Raw genomic sequence first — 9,506 nt, 5'->3', positions numbered from 1 at the left:
GCCCTTGACCCTCCACACCCTAATCAAATATATAAAAATCATCAAAAATTAAATTTATACAATTAAAAAAAAAGAGGCTGAATACCTCCAAACTACATATCTATCTTGTTATCTTGTGTTCATCTGAGCCACCTGCTGGCCATGGAGGTCACAGGCCCACACATGATTTTCAAGCCACTTTTGAAGATGTCTCTAAATGAAGTGAACACAGCTGTGGCGTGGTGAGGTAAGCCACTACCTGCAAAGCAGGTATACCTTGTAGGCTCTGGTTCAAGTCCAAGCTGCTCTACTTCTGATCCAGTTCTCTGCTAATGCAGCTGGGAAAGCAGCAGAAGACGGCCCAAGTGTTTGGGCCCCTGTCACCCTTGTGAGACCTGCTTGGAGCTCGTGGATCCTGGCTTTGGATTAGCCCAGCCCTGGCTATTGCAACCATTTAGAAAATGAACCAGTGGGTGGAAGAGCAATCTCACTTTTCGCAGGTTTTCCCCCACAGATTCCTTTAGTACCCTATTGCCAGAGTGGATGAGCCTGCTGCCTGCCACCCAGCCTCCCGGCCCGCGAGAGACAAACAGACAGACAGGGGTTCTGTCTAACCAGTTCCGATTAATTGGGGAAATTCAATTCCTTATATAGGGTAAGGGATAGCCTCAGGCCGGGAATTTAGGGAATTCCAGGAGGGGAGGAAACTAGGAGCCAATTACTAGGAGAATGACTGCAGAAGCCACCTCCCATAGGCCGGGGTAGGTGAGCAAGATGGCCCTGGTCGGTGGAGCAGGTGGTAAGGAGGAAGCTTGGATCCCAACCATGAAGACTCCCACAAACTATTAATACGAGCAACAAGGACTACATCCCAACTGCCTAGGAGACCACAGGGAATTGGATGCCCTCGGAGGCCGAGTACTCTGAGGTCACCCACCCTCAACCGGAGCTTCCGCAGGGGATGGAAGAAATCCAAACACTACCATGCAGAAGCCAACGTCATCGGAAAGACAACCAGAAGCCCTGAGCTGTTCGCAGAAACAGAAGAACAATAAACGTCCTTCGGGACCAGGGAGGAGAGCTTTCTCTGGTCCGAGCCTGGCTCCACCTCTGGACCCCCACCCTCTCTCGCGATGACCATCGGGATCGCTTCGAAAACCCCTCATAGCAAACAAACAATCATACAAACTAAAAAAACCTAAAATAAATAGACAAACAACAAAAAGTAGAGCCTAGAATCTGACAGGAAAGAGCTGGCGTGGATTGGCTCATGCCTCGCTGGGTGGGACACAAAGATTAGTCACTCCTCACCATGGTGTTGGGGATTTCCCTGCACACCCCCCCCAAAAGCAAACAAACAAACAAAAAAATGTTCAGCACCTTAATTGTCGACAAATGTCTTGTTAGAGTTACAAGTCAGTCTAGATTACCCTAAAATCTGCCAAGATCAGCAAAATTATACTTCAACACAACAAATGGCTAAATACTAAAATGAAATAGACACGAGACAGCTGAACGGTACCTTATAGCCATTTTAAGGTATATAGCAGCTGGTCCTGTATATAAAACTAAAAGTGAAATGTCAATGAGCTAATCATAGGTTGTGGTTAAGAACTTGCTTTTTTTTTTTTTTTTTTTTTTTTTTTGTAACACTGGTTACTCACAACCATGTCAATTCCATAATGTTGCAAATTGCTGTTGGTGTTATGTCGGGACTCTTGGTTGAATGGGATGATATTCTGCCAGCTCTAACAACGGACCAGAAATGGTCTCCCCAAGAGACTGTGCAACCCATCTGGACAATAAATAGCTGGACTCTATGCTTGGTATATGTTTGCAAGGAAAGAATCTTGATTGAATTTGAACTGTAATACTGCATCAAGGTGGGGGAAGCCACCAGGGGGGAGGGGCGTGGGGGGGGTGATTCCCAGAGCCTATGAAACTGTAACATAATGCAAAATAATTAATAAAAAAAAAAAAGATGGCCCTGGTCAGTCAGTATTTCCTTGGAGCTACGTGACTCCTGCCCTGGTTCACGCCCAGGGCTCTGTCCTTGGCCGCCATCTTGCCCGCCAGTGACTTGGACTGTTAGTCACCATCTTAGTGATTTAGTGATCTCCTTGCCCCTGAGCCCCACAGCTTTCCCTCTGTCACTAACTCTCGAACAATTAAACCTTTGAAAACAAAGCTTTGTGAGATGAAATTGATGGGATCTCACTGAAGATTTGTGCTTGGTGGCTCTCCCGAGGAAAGATGCTCGCAAGACTGTGGCAAGCAGCCTTCCCGGGACTGGCCTGATGGTGTGGCAGCCTAAGCCTCTGCCTGTAGCATCTGCATCCCATATGGGCACTGTTTCATGTCCTGACTACTGCACTTCCAATCCAGCTCCTTGCTTATCACCTGGGAAAGCAGTGGAGGATTGCTCAAGTCCTTGGGCCCCTGCATCCACGTGGGAGACCTGGAGGAAGTTCCTGGCTCCTGGTTTTGGATTGGCTCAGCTCTGGCTGAAAATTGCTTACTGTCTTTCCTTCGCTCTCACTATGTAATATCTGCCTTTCAAATAAAAATAAATATTTACTTTTTGTTAAAAGAAAAGACCGTAACATTCCAGGAAGAAGTAGCATGAGCTTGGAAAGTCACCCTGTCCCCACACATCCAGTTTCCCTGAAGACACGTAGGGACAGTGCCATGGGAGGGTGGCTTACAGTGGGCTCACACAAGAGGTGGCATGCTGGCAACCCAGTCTCATCCATAGGACCATGGTGGGCCTTGTGGGTGTGTCTGTTTATCTGTGTGAATTGTACTGTTCTAAGCAAACGCTGGATAGGCTGCTCCTTGGAACAAGAGGGGTGCTAAAGAGGCTGCGGACCCCATGCCAGAGGGACTGGCGGGTCTGCAGGAAGACTGTCCCAGCTACTCCCCATTGATGAGCTTTCCCCACCCCCTGGGACGGGCCCACCTGAGTTTTTAACAGGAATGACAGGGTCCAGCTACTGCTGGTGATACTGGCAATCGACTTACAAGCACTGGGTCATGTCCCAGCCACTTCATTTTCGATCCAGCTCCTAGCTGATGCCCCTGTAAAAGGAGCCGAATGGCCTTGGATGGAGTTTTCGGCTTCCTTGCCTTCTCCTGGCCCAGTCCCAACAATTATGGCTGACTGGGGAGTGCACCAGCGGATAGAAGCTTGCTTGCTCACTCTCTCTCTACTATGCTTTCTCTATAGTGAAAAGGCACACTGCAGGGCAGTGAGTCTCCTGGAAGATGGCAAAAATGCCAGCACCGCAGGCAGAGGATCAGCTTTCTCCTCTGGGCTCAGGGTTTGGGTGCTGCTGGTTTTCATGGGTTTCAGGCATTTCCACGTTCGGACTGGAATCTTGCTTGCTCTTCCCAGGGCTTGTTACCACATCTCAGCAGATGCAGTCAGCTCCCACGTGCCGAGTTCTTTCAGCTGGAAACTGGGGTTGCTCCCTCCCTCCACCTTTCCCCCGCCCGCACTGTCCACCAGGTAGGCCTGGGACCCTCCTTCAGCTGCTGCTCTCCACAGAAGCCTCCCCAGTGAGCTCTCTCTCCCCTCACTCTTGGTCGATATCCTCTCCACTCTGTTTCCCACAAGGCAGCAAGAACAATCTTCTAAAGCATAAATTGCTTCACTCTGCATTTATTCAGGAAACTATTACGAAGGGTTTTTGTATGGTTCCAGATCCCAGGGAGGCAGTCATGCTATATATAAAATATATGTACAAATTCTGCCCTGAAGAAGTGTACATCCTACTGGGGACCTGAAACTCATAAACAAGATAAACAAAGCATCTATTAGATGCTGATGGAGCAGCATGAGACAAATAAAGCAAGAAGCACAATTCCCTCAAGGGGACAGTCAGGGAAGGTGTCATTGGGCAGAAGCCAGGCTGAAGTGGGGATGCAGAGGCCAGCACAGGAAATGGCGGCACTGGGGAGGAGGGCTGGGGTGCCCAGGGTGGGAGGCCTCCAGGTCACGGCCAGCTCTGTGCTCTCTGGCTTGGTGAGGTGATGCCACTGTGCATGACTGTGAGCAAAGGCCACCTTGGCTGGTGTTGTCAGGGACCAAGGCCATGAACAGGGTGGCCAGCGAAGAACTGACTGTGATGCTTCCATGTCCATGCGTCCAAGCAGCTTCCAGGATGGCTTGGGTGGGAAGAGGCATTCGCTGCTCTAGAGTGGAAAACCGTGCAGGTAGGTGTGGGTGTAAGACTTGAGAGAAGAATAACTAACTGAAGGGAGCTGTCAGCAGCATGTATGAGGGTGAGTTGTTTCCCGTTGAGGATGTGGCAAGTTTTTTGCTTTTTGCACCTGTGCATGGTGACTGGTGTTTATGGAGAAGCCCTGCAGGGCGACGAAGGGGTGTGCAGATGGTGGTGGCGGGGGTGGGGTGTCAGCCTGTGGCTGACATTTGCTTGTGGCCATCCATCATCACACGGCCTCACCCAATGTTTGGAAAAGACCAGAGTCATCCACCCCGTGCCAGGGATTGTCTCAGGCACTGGGGAGAGGTGAGCAGGCAGCTGATGAGATCTGTGGGAGTCGGGTTCAAAGCAAAGAAGCAAAGTAGGTAGATGGGGGACACAACAGACAGTGGGCAAGGGCAATCTCTAAGTGCAGAAAGTAGGGGGGATGAGGTGGGTGGCCCAGGAATCTGAGATGGAGTCCATTTGCTTTGAAGAACGGATCAGAAAGTGCAGCTGATGACAAGCAAGGATTGGTTCAAGCATGAGGCACGTGGAGACTATGCTCCTTGTTTACAGGACTGTAAGCCAGCGAATGATGTAGCACGGCTCATACTGTGAAACAAACCCCCTGGTTGACATGGTCAGGGGACTGGAGATCACCTAAGAGGCTTTCCCAGGAGCTGTCTGGGGGCTGTCTTGTGGAGTCTGCTGAATTCCCTTAATGACAGACTAAATAGAAGAGGGCAGTGATGCAATCAGGGTGGCCTGGGTTTGGGCCTGAGCTATTGGATGACTGTCTAGGTCACGCATTAACTGAGATAGCGTTTCTCTGGAGAGCAGGAACAATCAAAGGTTAAGTGTTAAATAGAACACCTCTGGGATCAGGACCCAAGTCAGGTGACCATGTCAAGTCAGTGATCAGACACAAGAGCCCGCAGTGTGAGGGGCCCTGTGGGGTTGGAGGTGAGCAGCCAAGCGTTAGCTGCCTCTTTGTTCCCCCAACAATGCCAACTTTGGATAGGGACCTTCCTCTTTGTCTTCACCTGCCCTGGGTGGTGGTAGTGGGTATGGCATGAGGGGTTGATTTAACCGGTCTCAAAGCTTACTCCCTTGATGGGGCGCCAAGTCCAGGCAAGAGATGAGAAACTTGTTCATTCATAAAAGCCACACAAAAAGAAATTCATTCTCCCTGCCACCCTGGGGTGCTTTGTCTGCAGTACCTCCAGCTGGTCAGGAGGGCAGCCTTGTGCTCTTCCTCCCTCTGCAGTGACAGAGGCCTGGTTCTGCAGCCCAGCAACGTGTGTGCTGGCATTTTTGCTCTCAGGTGACAAGGGGCAGGGTGGGGGGGGGATGGAAAGTAAAGAGTACATTTTTAGAGTCCTGGTAAAGTGCAAGAGACTAATGGGGAAAAATGTGACTATGGAAGAGAACGCACTAAACAATTAGTTGCCGGAGGAGCAGAGGAATCAGCAGTGGAGCTTGAGGGCATGCCCAGTGCAGCTGTGGGCCCTGGAAGATGGGAGGGCAACTGTGAACTGGGCCTTCTGCGAAGGAAGAGGACTTGGATGCTCTCATCTGTGTGGCATGCTTCTTCCCTGCCCTCTAGTGTGAAGCCAACCCCAATGGCTTTTGCATCTTTGCATACAAGGCAGATTCCTACAAGGGCTTCCTGAAGCAGACTCCGTGAGGACTGTAGCTGACAAAGGGGCGGCCCAGCAGCTTCAGCATGCTCAGCCATTGGACCCACCTCTATGCTCCCAGCTCACCTTTCAGGAAGTGTAAGGTTCACCCAGACTGTCTCTTCATAGCTGGCGGGGGATCTGATCAGCTGCCTGGGCTGATATCCACACACTTGCCCACGGGTCCACCTTCCAGCATGCCCTGTCGGTAGGTCAAGGTTGCAAATGAGACACATGCTGCGACTGACTTGTAAGATGCACTCCACCTTTTGCTGCCGAGTTTCAATGATGCTGTCAGGAATTGCTCTAAATACTTGTGATCAAATTTACTCTTTGGAATTTCTTTTTCCCAAAAAATAATGTACTGGATGCAAACAAACCTGACATGAATATAAACTGGATTAAGACAAAAGGGGACCTGCCAACACATGCAAGCATACCGGGAGACTCAGGAAGGAGTTGTGGCCTCAGGACTGGTTTGAAACAGTGTTGTACGTGATGTCAGAGTCCACCACTCCATGCACTCTTCAAAGCAGCCTCAGAGGAGTAAAAATGGTTCTGCCGTGATGGCCTAGTGGCTAAATCCTCATGCTTTGGGATCCCATAGGGGTGCCAGTTCATGTCCTGGTTGCTCCAATTCCCATCCAGCTCCCTGTGTCCTGGGAAAGCAGTAGAAGATGGCCCAAAGTCTTGGGACCCTGCACCTGCATGGGGGACCTGGAGGAAGCTCCTGGCTCCTGGCTCCAGATCGGTACAGCTCTGGCCATGTGGCCACTTGGAGATTAAACCTGTGTATGGAAGATAACTTTCTGTCTCTCCTCTCTGTAAATCTGCCTTTCCAATAAAAATAAAATCTTAAAAACAAACAAGCAAAACGTTCTGCTGTTTTCCTCTCAGATCTCAATGTCCTCAACCCAAATCACCCAGAGGAAGTTTCCATGTGTTATCTTCTAACTCATTACTTACTTGTGGCCACATGTCCAGACTCAGTCACAGTGGTTACAGGAATGATATACCTAAGAATGAGGGGTCAAACCACCCAAAATGTCTGGCAGAGAACAATGGACAATTTCTGAAAGAACCTGGAAGCTGTTGGACTAGGGCAAGCATAGGTTGGAGAGCACACTCGGTCACCCTAACAGCATCATGGGCAGGCACTGCTAGGATTCCATCCAAAACGGGATCAGGCTTAGAGAGATCTGACAACTTGTTCAAGACTGTGTGGGGGCCCAGAGTGGTGGCCTAGTGGCTAAAGTCCTCCCCTTGCATGCGCTGGGATCCCATATGGGAACCAGTTCGTATTCCGGCAGCCCCACTTCCCATCCAGTTCCCTGCTTGTGGCCTGGGAAAGCAGTTGAGGATGGCCCAAAGCCTTGGGACCTTACTCCCACGTGGGAGACCCAGAAGCAGCTCCTGGCTCCTGGCTTTGGATCAACTCAGTTCCGGCTGTTGCGATCACTTGAGGAGTGAACCAACAGATCGGACGGAAGATCTTTCTCTCTCTCCTCTCTGTATATCTTTCTAATAAAAATAAATAAATCCTTAAAAAAAGAAAAGACTGCGGGCAGAGGATACCTGCAGAGGTGACTGAGTCCTGGAGAGCCCCTAACTGGATCAGTACGGAGAGATTTGCCCCTGCCCCTACCTCAGTAATTCCTGGCCCAGAATTAAGACTGGAAAAATTATAATGCCCAGTGAGGCAAGAGAAAAAGAAAACAGAAATTGGAGAATAAAAAATGGCAGACATAGCCATACCATGTCAATAATTCCTTTAAGTGTTAATAAACTAAATACACAGATTGGCAAGAGTAGGTTTAAAAACATAACCCAACTATATATTGTCTACAGGTAACTCTCTTCTATACAACGACATAAATGAGTGGAAAGTGAAAGGACAGAAAACTGTATGTCACAAAAACCTTACTGAAAAAAAAAAAAAAACCACCAGGAATGTATACATTCATATTAAATAAAATAAAGCTTTACAAGAATTTACTAGGATCTAATAGAGAGCTTAACAGCAGAAGGGTGGATCCAATAAGCAGACATAACAATCCTAAACACACATTCACCAAACAACAGTTTCAAAACATAAAGCAACAACAGACCTAGAAAGAGAAATTGCAAAACAAACATATCTACTATTATAGTTAGGGACTTCAACACACACCACTCTCAATGATTCTAAAAACAATTAGAAAGTTACCACTCAGGATACAGAATTGAATACCATGTCCACCCAAGAGGAGGTAACTGACATTTACAGAGCATTCAGGGTCAAAGCTTATATTTACGAGAGCTGAAATCATAAAGCATTTGTGATCTCAACAATATCATTAGAAATCAACAGAACAACAACTGGAAAATCTCTAGACATCAGAGGATACAATGTGCTGCCAATTTATCTGTGGGTCAACAAAAAATGGTGGAAAGTGCACAGAAGTACCCGAGCAGTGACGACTGGGACATTTCTAACACTGCTTTATGAGAAATCAGTTCTTTTTGAGCAATACCAACTCTAAGAAAGCTTGGGAAAAATGAGACAACTCGGCAGCTTGTAGCTGGGATAATTGGATGGCAGGTTACACTTTCTTGAAGGTGTGTGTGTGTGCACACATGCCAGGGCCGCTTTCCTTTTTTCTCTGGCGACTCCACTGCCTATAAAATAAAATCACCACTTGCTGCACCTCCACTACTAATTCTCAATAACTGTTAGTAGGCTGAGTAAACACTCCTATGGGTCTGAGGTGCTGAGCAGTGTCCTAAGTTACACACTCATGAGGGAGTAAGCCCAGGGGCAAAAAAAAAAAAAAAAAAAAAAGGCATTTTGAATTTGCAAAATTAGATTCAGGCTGAATCTGAAACCTTTCCAGGGGTCCAGGGGTAGTAGCAGCACTGGTCACAGAATAGGCTCCGGGCATGCAGCAGCACACCCTGGTGATCTCTGTTTTCTGTTACTGCTAAGGCAGCCACTGGGCTCTGAGCTCTTTTCAATTCTAATACTCGGAAATCACCCTCCAACTCCATTAATCATTTCCTTTGCTCCAGCGAGAGAAAAGAATTATGCACAGTATAACTTCTCCATGAACAAAAACTCGTATTTCTAATTTCATCTTCTCAGACTTCTTGAAGTGCCCTTGTGTTTAGAATCTGTGTAGAATTAGCCTTCCGGTTCTCCACATTTCACAGTTCAATTCTAGAAAGGTCACAGAGAAACACATTAGCTCCTGTGTCAGTCTCGGTGTAAAGATCCATGGTCAATGGCTGCTACCATGGTGGCCACAGGGCAGGTGTATCTAGTTCTCCATCCTTTAAGCTTTCCTAAACTTGTTCAAGTACAACAATTGGTTCAGTAGGTGTAGGATGCAGAAAATTGTTTTTTGCACAAGTACTCTACGTACAGCTGTTGAAAGTGCAGAGGCACCCTGGGATAAACAGGGGATACTACCGCAGAATGACAAGTGACTCTCAGAAGGGAACCATTTTACTTGTAAACACACTGTGGCTTTGCATTAACAGAAATTAACGTTACAGCCAGCCTTCCAAATGTAAGGGCATAAAAACATTAATCCTGCACAGATAGGCATGAATCTAGCTATGCAAGAAAAAAAACCTGGTCTTGAACAAAACTATTAGGGGA

This window comes from Ochotona princeps, chromosome 10, assembly GCF_030435755.1.
Source record: "Ochotona princeps isolate mOchPri1 chromosome 10, mOchPri1.hap1, whole genome shotgun sequence".
In the NCBI taxonomy this organism is placed as follows: domain Eukaryota; kingdom Metazoa; phylum Chordata; class Mammalia; order Lagomorpha; family Ochotonidae; genus Ochotona; species Ochotona princeps.
The sequence above is the reverse complement of the archived record's forward strand: the minus strand, read 5'-3'. Positions refer to the sequence as shown.